General features: G+C 35.1%; 1 pseudogene; it reads right to left on the bottom strand.

Moving 5' to 3' along the window:
• Positions 1 to 5,812: 5,812 nt before the first annotated feature.
• Positions 5,813 to 10,123, bottom strand: LOC108289066 (annotated as a pseudogene).
• Positions 10,124 to 13,840: the final 3,717 nt, after the last annotated feature.

Raw genomic sequence — 13,840 nt, forward strand, 5'->3', positions numbered from 1 at the left:
TAACAACCTTGTCATTTTCATGTTGATTGTGTTTGCATTTTTAGTGTAATACCCATTCCGAGATTTTTTTGTAGGAATATTCTTTAGCCATCTTTCACTTTAGAAGATGTAAGAGACAAATAAAATAGGTGTGTAGTGAATCTATCTTCTCCCTCAGAAACCTTGGCACCACATATAAAATAATATGACCATGTAACATATTGATGAAGTGGAAACACCAATGTCTATCCATATATTAAGTATGAGCAAAGCTTAATTATTTCTTAATTTATTTCTGTTTGTAGTTAAAAATTTTAAAAATAAGTTTAAATTTTTCCTCTCATATTTCATATTCCATACCTTGCGAGCACCCTTACTTTGAAAATTACTTCCTAAATAAAACTAAGGATTGCTAATAAAACAAATAAATACATCTTAATTTCTTTAAAAATATCTGGAACCAGCCAGGCACAGTGGCTTATGCCTGTTGTCCCAGCTACTTGGGAGGCTGAGGTGGGAAGAAGACTTGAGTCAGTCAGCTATGATTGCACAACTGTACACCAGCCTGAGCCACAGAGCAAGACCTTGTCAAAAAAAAAAAAAGAAAAAATCCAGAACCACTCATTGTTCCCCCATGATGTCAGTATTATAAAGAAATGTTGAATTAAATAGAGATTTGGAATCTGATCTGTTATGTACCTCATTCAGGAGTCTATATTCACTTGAAACGTTGAAAGATGTGTTTGATGTTATTTAAGTTTTCACAATAATACCCAATTATAAAATGTGACTTTGAACTTACAAAATGTTCACTTAGGTGATATTTACTTTAAATATCAACTTAGAAATGTGTATTAGCAAAACTCAAGTTTCCTATTATATGATTACATAAATGTACACTGTGTTCATCTAAATAATTTCAGGCAGTGCTATATGTCTTTTAATAATTTCTATGACTTAGGACACAGCATTTTATAAATGTTTGAGGATGTGATATTCTAGTTTCAGCATCATGTTTTATTTAAAATGTAAAACTTTAATATTAAAATTAATCATTAGAATCATGTACCACATAAAAGACAGAAGTCCTAAATTCAGCAATGTGTAGTTCAAACTTCACTAGGATGTTTCAAAACTTCATATATTCTATTACTAGAGTATTCTATGTTTTAAGAGTATGGCCACAGTATCTATTACTCAAAAGTCTTATACACAGAACACTATCCATTTTCAAATCATAACCTACCTTTAACTGACAGGAAATGGTATCACTGAGAGAAAATTCCAGATGTCTCAGAAACTTATTCCTAAATAGTCCCTTATCATATCTATTGATCTTTCTGTGAGCACATATATGGTGCTCTATGACATAATCTCATTTTTTTAAACTCCATTAATGTCAAGTGAAATACTATAAATGTACTTCCCTGAATCACTTTTCTGTGTCCTAAGCTTTCATTTGGATTTCCCATACACAGTAAACTTGTTTTAAGAGCCATCCAAAGCGTTGGCAGGTTCAGAAAGTCTCTGCCTACATATAATCATTTCATACCAGGAGGAGAGACAGACAAGGTTACAGATGCAATTGATGGAACTAGGTATGTAGATAGTGTCCGCAAGCATCGGAGGACCAAACTTTGCTTCAGAGCTATAAAACATTTCTGCTTTACCTTTTCGGCTGCCACTTTGGAAGCAAAAGATACAAAGGTCAGGTCAGAGGTTTCAGATCACTGATTAGCAAGTTCATTTAGGTGCCAATTGCCGTGAGTCTATACACAATTGGCATGCGTTCACGGATCCACCAGTTAACTTTTAGGTCTCTATTATATTACTAAGAGGAACAAAGCATATAAGCATATGGTCAGGTACAATTTATAAAAAAACAAAACAGAATGTCCCATTTTTATTCACCAGCCACTGTGTACTAATAAATTTTATACATACTATTTCATTTTATCCTCACTAGAACCCTATGATATATTTACGCTTTTAGAAATAAGGAAACCTAAGGAAATAAAGTAAGTAATTTAACTGAAGTCACGCAGGTAATAAGTGAAAAGCTAAGGCTGAGGTAAGAATCAGAGTCCTTCAATTTCAATAAATTTTTGCTAAGTGTCCAATTAGTTCAAATTGATTTCAGAAATGCCAGGCAAGTACCCTCTTTACCTCATCTACTTGCCAATGCTTGAAATTCTACCATAAAAGGTTTATTCTTTAGTAGAAAGTTACTCAACCTTTATTAAAATGAAAATACTTCTGATTATAGGGTTATATTATGTTATATCAATTTTTTACAACTCTGTGTGAAGGAAAGCTGTGTTCATTGGAAGGCACTCATTTTAACAGAAAAGTCAAACTTGAACTAACACCAAAATAATGCATATATTTTGGTTCAGATGATCTAAAAATTTAAACATAGAGCTGTAACCCAGCATAGCCCATGTAGAACACTGTCTCCTTCTCTCTATAATTCTTGTAGGTCAGCCCTCATCTTCACAGAGGGAGCAGGATGGCCAAGGTTTCCAGGAAGTGGCAATCACTTCTAGAAATTTTCAGGAAAGGTAAAAGAAGTTCCTGCTCCCATCCCCCTCCCTGAGAAGCTCTCAGGTAGTCTTGCAAGGTGACTCTTTGGCTCAGAGGTTTCCTGAGACTGGTCACGGGATGGCTTAGAGTTTCCCACCCTTGCATAAAGCACTGTGGCAAAGAGAATGAGATTCTATTGGTAGGATTAAGCCAGAAGTTAGTAAAGCTGGCTGGGCCTCCAAACAACCTCAGGAGCTTCGAAAACGTCTATGCTTGAATCATATTCCAGAAAAATGAGAATCAGATTCTAAGGGTAGAGGTGTGAAAGCATGCAGGCAGTGGGCAGAAGATGACCCTACTTGTGAAAATCTGCCCAAATGACACATAATGTGGAGACAGAATTCAGAATCACTGAGGTTCACACTCTCCATTGAGGGTTCATTACTCATACCTAATCCATGTGGGCAAGATAAGGCAGGAGGGGCCAAGTGTATCAAGAGGAAGATATCAGCAATCCACCTGGCCTTACTGTCAAAGGGCACATATTGTTGACAGAAGAGTATTATAGGAATTAATCCCAGGAGATGCGAAGAAAAGGCAGGCATCCATGGACAGAGAGGAAGAGATACAATAAAGAGAATGTAGAAAAGAAAATTAAAGCTTGTATCAGCTACTTCACTTAAGGCTCATTCTTGATCATTGTAAAGACAACAATTATAACTTCTATTTACATAAAGTATTTTCGGAAAGTACTTTCTCACCTATTGTTTTTTGCATATGCCATATTTCAGCTGAATTTGGGAGTTTCCTAATTTGGTCAGATAAAGAATGTTCTGATAAAAGCAACTGGTTTTATTTAAAAAGATAGACGTGACTTCCACACAGAAATCCACACACATTGGAATAGTTACTTCAATCTATTTTAAATTTGTAATACTTATAATATAATTAGTTATGGTATATTCATAATTGATATGTATAATAATCTTTAATTCTACAGTTCCTTTCAATTATTAATATCAGATAAGTTTTTCTCTACATATGTTGTTTGTTTTAGATGTCTAATATCCTATTTATATATTTATAATTATTGATTGATTCCTTAATAAGAATGTTTTAAAAATTACAATGCATATTATTTTTTAAAAGGTTATCTTTTAAATAATTTTGCTGAATGAAAAATTGTGTCCATGTTTAAGTTACCATATCTTTGATGACTGCTACAATTACATTTTTCTGTACTTTGCAACTTTGTTCTCTGTTTTATAATTACACCTGTTATTTTTATGTCTTGCTCATGTGTAAATTCAGAACAAATTATTTTCTCATTAATTTGAATAATATTAATTTTTAACCTGGAAATTTCTAAAATTTCTACATTTAAATTAGATTATAAGAATTTCTAATAACATGAATATAAATAGGAGACTATAAAGTTACCTATTCACAGACACTGATTACAATGTGTGAAAGTATGTATGTGTGTGTGTGTGTGTGTGTGTGTGTGTGCATGCATGCATATTTCAGTAAATGAATTTTTTTAATAACATAACAAAAACTTTTAGGACAAGGATCAATAATTTCTCCTAATCAGCTTCTAAACATTCATATTATTCCATATTTATTTTCAAAAATAATGCATAACTTTGTTTTAACAAGACACAATTTTACATTAGTGATACATCATAGCATTATATTTGATAACAATATTTATATTTTAAATATAACAAAAAAGTAACAACATTCATTATTTAGGTTAAGTACAAAAGGTGGTTTATGACAGCTTTAAAAATCCAACAACAAAAGGAGTTTCTCAGAGGGTTCTTTATCCATTTCAGTATATTCTTTAGAAGGTTTCAGAAAGTATTGTTTATGAGACTGTGAAGACACCATATTTTCTAACATTCTTTGTTCCTTTCATTATAAGCCCAGCCAGAACATCTGAAGATAAGATTTTTGAAGTCATTTATAATGATCTATATTTATTCATCTTATGTGTGAAGGCTACCAACTTCTTAATGTTCCTATCCCCAACATGCTAATCTAAATCTCTCTCAATGCTGGAAAACAACAAGAAGGCATTCATCTACCCTTTCTTGTCAATGTTTATTTTTAGCACTGTAATAAAAGTGGGCACCAACCAGAAATATTGGTTCCTTCAATTTTGTTATCTTCATTTCATTCTAAAATTTGGGTTTATTAGATTTCTGCATCGTCACAAAATAAGGTTAATCAATCACTATTTTCTGCTTTTTGCTTATACTGTGAGGCAAAATGATACCTTCAAAACACACTAAATTATAATTTATGTTTGGGTGAAGCTGTGCTTTTAGTTACCTTTTCATACTAGGGAGCTAGCACAGTGATTGGGACAGACTAGATATATCACATATTTACAAAAAAGAAACTAAATGCAAACTACACTTTTTAATTTTTTTAGTTAGAGGGAGTCCGATAGAACATCTCGATTTTGTAGATTGCTTTCACATATATATTTTAAACTTTTCTTTTTCTTTGATTTCTCATCTACTGAGTAATCTTCACACTGATGCCACATAAAGGGCATTAATTCAAATTCCAGAAAAAAAGAATACAGTCCTTTGTTTCCCTGTATTTCATGACACCCAGAATTTCAAATGCATACTTGGTCTAAAAGATCAGGAAAAGTGCAGGAAATTATATCAGCTATCTGCAGAAGGGGCAAAATGGAAAAATTTCAAATACATCTTGAGTTAGTAACTTTGAAGCAATCTCATAGGAATGGGATTGCATTAGCCCGTCTAAAACCATAGGCGCATTGGTTGTCTCAGGAGGCTGCTTATCATGGAGCCAAAAGTAGCCTGTGGGAGGCAGGGTGTGCCAATCTGCTGACAATAATATTTCAGTATCTTTCGCTTCTCTATCTTCCACATGTGCCGATAGCTCGATCCCATTACATAGTAGGATGATAACCCACATGATTTCATGCCCCTGTGCTTTCAGTTTTCTTTATCTTTTCTCTTTTGAAAATTTTTCTTTCTTGTCATTTCATCTCTTATTAGTCAGTTGAAAAGTACCCACTCAACTTTCAAGATATGCAGGGATAATTTAATAAGTTCATGCAGGAAGCTTTTCATGGAATTTCTAGCCAGACCAAGTGTTTCTCTTGGGAAGTCCATTAGTTCATTGGCATGCTGGACTTGTTTACAGCTTTCTGCTTTATATTGCAATTTTCCATTTACAATTCTTTACAAAATGCTTCGGCCTTAGGGAATGATGAAATGTTTCCTGTAAGATTAAACAAATATAAAGCCCAAACATGCCTGACTTCTTAATGGATAAACAGGAAAAGAAGCTTCTTCCAAAGCAGCAGGATTATCAAGAGCAGGAATCTGTGCATCTTTACACCAGAACCTAGAGAAGTGGCATAGCTGCTCTCTATGATCCAATTCCATGTGTCTTTTATTCCATCCATGGCCACCAGGAGGTGAAAAATACCCAAAGAACTTTGCCTCTGTGTAGCTCTTTCAGCACAATTCCAACTCATCTGTGGCGTTCCTCACCTGTGTTATGCCCTGTTCAACCACTTCTCCCAGAGGACTGCCTTTCTCAGTGCTTTCTCTCTTATTCCAGACATACTTCTCTTGAATTTTTATCTGGTTCAGGAAGCGCTCATTTGTAGTTTTGAAATTCTTCAGCCAGGTTGAAGCCTCTAAAGGTTGATCAAAGGGTTGTTTGTTGTAGTTGGACTGTAGAAGTTCCCAGCAATTTTTTACCCAATGATGAGCATCCGGAATATGTAGTATCATCCAGTCCTGTTTTGCACAGAAATGAATAACATGGCAAAGACTGAGGGTTTTTCCTGTTCCCTTCTCCCCATACAGAAGATATCGTACAGCCGGATAAGCAACATTGGTGTTTTTTCAGGTAATGCAGAAGTTCTAGGGCTGGTTTCCTTTCCATCAAGTAAGCTTCACTGAACATCTTCACCTGTATCACAAAGCGAGGAGGAAGGCCATGGGGAAATTCAGTCTTCATATCCTGGGGAAAGATGTTGTAGTGCTGACCCTCATGCTGATCCCCATGCTTAGCCGGGTCATTCTCATTGGTGTGGAAAATAGCTCTGGGACTCTCAACTGGAACCTGGTTATCTAGGTGAGCAGCAATGCTTTCGTGTACCTGGGTTCCCACGTGTAAAAAACGCCCAGGGTCCAACTTATGGATCCTAGAGATAAGCCTTGTTATTCCTTTCAGCAGTGTCCTTGCACCCTCCTGGAGGTTCGAAGTCCCGCTCCCTTCCCTCAGTGTTACAACCCCTGTGCCAGTATGGGGTATGGACACCGTCCCTCACCCTGAGTCGAGGTCGAGGTCGAAGGCGACTGGCACACACCGCCTGGGGCCGCTTCCAAAGCTCAGTATTTTCCTCCAAACTGTATTATTTCTCTATTGCAAAGCTTTTGCTTTATTCATTTGCTTCTTCCATATTACATCAGTGGTTACAAGCTGCTATTCATGACATTTACTCCTATATATTTCTTCTTTCTAGACATTTGTGTTCGTTTCTTAAGGCTCCATAACAAAGTGCAGAGGCTGAAAGAAACAAACACATCTGACAGTTCTGAAATCCAGAAGTTCACGAATCAAGGTGTGCGCAGGACCACACTAGCTCTGAAGGCTCCAGGGGAGGGTCCTTCCTTCCTTCTTCCAGCTTCTGTCTGCTCCAGGCTTTCATTGGTTTGTGGCCACGTAACTTCACTGGCTGTCTGTGCCTTCATTCAATGAACCTCTCCTGTGTGTTCAAACCTTTCTGTCTCATGTATAAAGACACACTCATTGGATTTATGACCCATCTACTTATTCCAGGACGATCTCATCTTTAAATCTTTCACTTACCAGTACAAAAGCAGTTTTCAAATTAGGTCACAGTCACGAGTTTTGGGTTGGACATCTTTTGGGGGATCACCATTCGAAACACTACAGTATCTTTGCAACTTCTCTTTACACTTCTGCTTCAGTCATTTAGTAGTTTTAAATACCCAAGCATGGGAATCTGATTTTTCAGGGTCCATCTTTTTGCTAAAGCTCAGATGATAGGATGCTGCCAGTTTCTGCTTTCATACTGTTTCTCCCCAGTCCATTCAAATGTGGCCAAGGGACAGAGTCACATGATACCTAACAGGGCTGCTGAGGCTCAGATCTTCCATGGTGCCTCTTGGCAGGGAAGGCTATGGCTTCAGCAGCCTGACTTAACTGGTAGTGTCCATCTAGTCAATCAGAATTCAGGAACCTCCACACAAGTAGAAACTGTCTGATTATATTTTGTAATCCCAATGCTTCAAATAGTGCTTTGTACATGTTATATGTTTAATATGAATTTGTACACTGAAACATTAAAGATTCATTCATTCATGGATCCAATAAATGTTTGTTAGTACCTACTATACGCTGGGCAGTACAGTTATATACTATGGTTAAGGTGATGCATATTGAAGTATATTCCATGTCCCCGTAGACTTTTTAGACTTGAAGAGGAGGAATATATATATAATCACACAAACGATTGATTTTAATTGTGATAAGTTCTATAAGGAGTATCTATCTTCCTAGAATTGACTTTATGTTTAGCAAATAAATGTCTGGTTCTAATTTGGATTTTTGTATAGATTTTCCAGAGGGAGTATATATATATTCATTAGCAAATATGACTATCCTGGTCCCCTTGACAGTTCTAGCTATCATTGCAAATTAATAAATTGCATTCTTGTTCAGATATTAGTCTCTGGAATGCGGTTAGCATGTTTGCATTCATCTCCACTGGTGCCACTGACATTTTGCAGGATATTTCCTAGTTGTGGGGGACTGTCTTGTACATAATAGGATATTTGGTAGTATCCATGGCCTAGTACAAGATGCCAGTAGCACACAACCTCCTCCTGTGACAAACAAAAATGTCTCCAGACATTGCGAAATTTTGCTGGGAAGCAAAATTGCTCCCAGGAGGGAATCGTTGCTCTAAAAGTAAATCAGGCCATCTGAATGATTGAATTAGGTAAGAATGGGAAATGCAAAACCCCAGTTCTATAAATAAGAATCATAGAATCACATTAAATCAGCTAGTATTGTGCCTACATCGTATTCTTGTGGTTGTAAGTGTATATGTGTTCCTAGGAGGATACAGAGGCTCATGTAATCCAATATGTAGCATCTTATGAGATTTACATTTCTCATCTATTGCCAATTTGCCAGAAGGGAGACACAAGTTTAATATAATTTGTGAACACACACCACACACGTGTAAGTTTCCTTTGATCTTCAGCTTTGGAGATACTCCTTTATAGAATATAGACTGAAGCAAACTTTTTACACAATATATTTTTGGTGTTCTTTATATCATGTCATTCTTTATATCAATACCTTTCCATTTTAAGTGTTTTCATTTATGTAAAAGTTTGTCATTCTTAATAAAAGATACTATTTTTAAAAAGTTATTTGGAGTCAGAAGATCTGGGGCTGAATCCTTCCTCAATTCATGCATGGCAACTATAATCTTGTTAAGTTACTATTTTTTATAACATTTTTATAAAGTCCTATTTGAATGATTAAAAATAAAATCTTACAAACAATAAATGTCATGAATTTTTGAGATGATGATTATGAACATGACAAAAGAGCAATGTGAAAAATTGTATCTATTTGATATGGAAAGTGAGAGGAAGAAGGGAGTTTCAATGGACACCTGTATCCAATGTTTGAACCAAATGCATAGTATGTAGTCCCCATATTCAGGATCTAAAAGTGCACCATGTCAAAAACAAGTCTACATGAAAGCCTGGGGTTTAAAACTACAGAGGACACATGCCTTATTAAATGCCAAAATCCTAATCATCACTGTTGCAGATAACATGTGTTCCAGGTGAAGGTTCATGTTTGAATAACACCACATAACCTGGCAGCAATGTTGATTCCCACTGATTTCACTAAGAACTAAAAATAAAATATTTTAAAAGACAGGAAAAAAAAGCCCAATCTCTGCTTGAAATGTATGTTAACTGTTATAGAGAATGCTTTTCCTTCTGATGAATCACACCTGACCACAAAGTTTTCTATATATTTACTCAGAAATGAGTTAGAATTGCACCTGCACTGCACATTTCTCCCTCATTGAATCGTTCTTCATTCAGGGAAAACTGATTGCTGCTTACCGTTCCCCTCCTGGGTGGCTTGAAGAACTTTAATGGGGTGGAATCACATAATAACCAAGCATTCCCTGGTCTGGTGGACAAGCTGCACATACTGAACAAATAGGGGCAAATGTTCCTCCAAAGGGCTGATGAGTACATTTGCAGTTTAATTTAAAGCTGCCCCGGGGTAGCTATGCCGTCTCATCTGGTCTCTTTATGTTTGTGTTACTATAGAATCAAACAGATGCCTTCCTTTTAGTCTGGGACTGTAACTTCCAAATCACAGAAGAATGAAAACTCTCTCCTGATACTCAACTCAGAATGCAAAACTCCGCTTCTGAGTCACTGGGCTCCGTGACAATTGCCAATACCCATTCTTAAACAATTTGCAAAGCAGCCCTGGGAGGCTTACTTGAAAAGTATGTTGTGACTGCCCTGCCCACAACTAGCATTGCCAGCATTGTGGTTGACTTGGAATAACTTGATTTTGCCCCTTCAGGCGCTATGTGTCAGAAGCACTGGACAATTTTAATGGGCCTTTAGACATTAAGAACATGATCTGGTATTTATTGAGCATATAAGGTATACTGGACAATGCAGCCAAGCACTTCGCATACATTACTATTTCACTTAAGATAATTATTAGGGGAATGGTATTATATATATAGTATATAGTTATAATGTGAAGGTCTTACAGATATGGAGATTGAATCAACATTCTCTGATTTTGTTGCAAATGATGATTTCCTTATGTATGAATAATACAGATTTTTATGGTATTTACATTTTATTCTCATTTTAATCTGTAAGGATTAAATACAGGGTCATTACCTAGTTTTACAAAGGGAGAAACTAGGGCTCAGAGGTTTTAAGTAATCAAAGAGTACAAGTGAAAGAATCGTCCTTAAAATCTAGGACCACAGACCACAGAGTAGGTGTTCTTTCCCTTCTTCTGCTACAAATAGAAGAAAATCTCCTTGATCCACAAACTATATAATGATAATCAGGCATGAGCTTAAAACACCCTGAAAGAACACAAGCTTGAGCTTACCAGTTCTTCACTGATTTTTATGTTAGGCCAGAAGTCAGCAACTCTAGCCCACCATACATTTTTGTAAATAAAGTTTTATTGAAACACACCCACCCCCATTTCTTTAGGGGTAATCTATAGCTGATTTTGTTATAACTATAATGACAGGATTGAGCAGTTGAGATATTTGTTGAATGGCTTAAAAAGCCTAAATATTTACTAACTGGCACTTTACCGATAAAGATCATCAACTCCTTTTCAAAATTGTAAGAAATTATCTTACAGTTTAATATTACACTTGGCTTAGTTATGATTGTCAATAACCTTCATTATTATTATTATTAGGCAGTCTTAGAATAATATCAGTCCTCATAATACAAATGGAATGAGTTCCGATTTTTGTTTTTTGCATGTGAGGCATTAAATACTAAAAATTCATTTCCCAAAGGAGCAATTTGTGGCTTTGCCTCTAGTTAAATCCTCTGTGTCTCACCACATCTGCTTTCTGGTGTCTTTCCCTCTCTCTTTCTCTCACTGTTCCAACCTCACCACCCCACACATGTGTTAATCCGTAGCTAACTCCCTCCCAGCCCAGCATCATAGCTACTTCCTCCATCTGTGCTGCCAATTCTATACCTCTTGCTTCTTGGTGACCTCCTCCTTCACTTCTCCCTTGGTCTTATCTATTTTTAGCTTATTTGTTCTTTCTCATTAATGTTTAAACCGGTTCAAATCTCCCCTAACATAAATAAGATACCTCAGGTCCTACCTCCTGCTCTAGCTACTCTGCTCTTTCTTCTGTCTTTCATAAGTAATTTCCTAGGAAGACCTGTTTACCATCAATGCCTTTGTCGCCATTTACTCCTCAATCTATTGCCACTGACTTCTGGTCCACACACACTACAAGTGGGTATATATTTATATGTAGTTGTTTGTGTGCACATACACAGACACACGTATTGACACACAAACACACACATATTTTTGTAAATGCTCACTACTTCTTTATGATTAATTCACAGTAGGAGAATTGCTGCATTAAAGGGTAGGTCACATTTAAGCCTTCTGAAAAGCTGTGCTTTCACTTCTACCAGGAGTGAGCCAGAGTGCTTAACTCCAAGTGCTTAACTTCATTGCTGAAAGTGGCATATTATCATTTTTTAAAACTTATCTAATTAGATAAAGAAGAAGAACAGTGTAGCAATGTGATATGGTTTGGCTCTGTGTCCCTACCCAAATCTCATACTTTCAATAATCCCCACATGTCGTGGGAGAGACCCAGCAGGCAGTAATTGAATCATGGGGGTGGTTACTTCCATGCTGCTGTTCTCATGATAGTGTGTTCATTCTCATGAGATCTGATGGTTTTACAGGGGAATCTTCCCCTTTTGTTCTGCATTTTTCTTTGCTGCTGCCATGTGAAGAATCACGTGTTTGCTTCCCCTTCTGCCATGATTGTAAGTTTTCTGAGGCCTCCCCAGCCAGGCTGAACTGTGAGTCCATTAAACCTGTTTCCTTTATATACTACACAGTCTCAGGTATGTCTTTATTAGAAGTGTGAAAATGGACTAATACACAATGATAGATTATTTTAGTTTTATTTGACTACTTATAAAGTTTTAAATGTTTTCATGAATGTATTCGTAGAGGATGGAGATCCAAATTCCAATACAAGCCTTTTGAACATTTGTCTAATGTAAATCAACTTTAATATAAGCCAGTATTTTAATAATTGTAAAATATTTCTTTTTGTTTTAACCAAGTTGTAGCAATAGTTTTTCTGAAATAAAGATGTGCATGAATCTGAATAAACATGGTTTTTAATTTAAGAAAATATCAAGAAATGAAATGTCAATGATTTGTGAAAATTTTGGTTCTCTAAAGTTCCAAAGTTATAGAGAAAAAATTTTTTAAATTATGAAAACTAATGATTATATTTCATTTAATATTTCCCCTTGAAGAAAATTAAAGTATCTGAAAAATAAAATTGAATAATTTTAATTTAACTTTATGAAGTATGTTTCTATTTTGTTTTCACAAGTTTTTAATGTATGATTGAATAAACCATATATTAATTCCTTTAAAAATTAAAAACTTTTGAAAATAGTTTTGATTATTTTATACTTTTTATTAGGGACTTTGGAGCTAAAGATTTAATTCAATTAGGTAAGAGTTAAAATATTACAGAAATTTGTAAAATTCTTCCAATTATCTTGCTAACTAGACCATCTAATATTAGATACATCAAACAATAATCTTATGGTACTTCTTTACAAAATACTTAAAACTATATAGGTATCATTTGCCACTTCTGGGATGTAAATAGAAATGAAAATATGAATAAAATATACACATAAATTGCTTGGTTTCAGAGGTTAAGGCTTGATGATACATTTGGTCTTGAAGACCAAATATGATTTTAAAATATCTTACAAGGAAAGGTGTAAGACTCTTGTGTACCTGTGATGTTTGTGCAATTAAAAAAAGCAAATCATAGGACAGCACATTCTGAGAAATAATTAGCAGGTTCTACTAAAGAATAATCCTGAAGGATACCATAATGTTTTTAAGAACAAACGCTTTCACTTAACTCCAAACTAACTTTTGAATTTTGATTGTTTACATACTCATTTTTTCACTTAACCTAATTTCTATAACTCTATTTAGTTTTCTGGGATGGGGTCTTGTCTATATTAGGTGTTCAGGAAATGTTTGTTGAGTGAATCAATCTCTTTCTTGTAATAATAAACCCCTTGTGGTATTTAAATTTAAAAGGTCAAATTTGTGTTATGTATGAAACAATGTGCTTTTGATCGACAATTAAATAAAGTGTTATAAATTAGTTAGAACATTACAAATCTGAGTCTGAGCTGATTTGCTTTTTTAAGCTGATTTGCTTTTTTAAATAAGCTGATTTGCTTATTTACAATATATGTCATAAGGATTAAAGTGATACATAATCTTTGGCCCTGGAATTCTGTTTCAGAGAATCTATTCTAAGGACATAATATTTATAAAAAAAAGATTTTAAAACATCTTTTGGAAATATTAAAGCTGTTTAAAAATTATCTTCTTTTCTTCTGTATGACAGTCAACAATATTACTATTATTAATTAATTATCATCAAAGAAACTGAATGAAATGGAAT

This window comes from Cebus imitator, unplaced genomic scaffold (genome assembly GCF_001604975.1).
Source record: "Cebus imitator isolate Cc_AM_T3 unplaced genomic scaffold, Cebus_imitator-1.0 Scaffold390, whole genome shotgun sequence".
Classification (NCBI taxonomy): Eukaryota; Metazoa; Chordata; class Mammalia; order Primates; family Cebidae; genus Cebus; species Cebus imitator.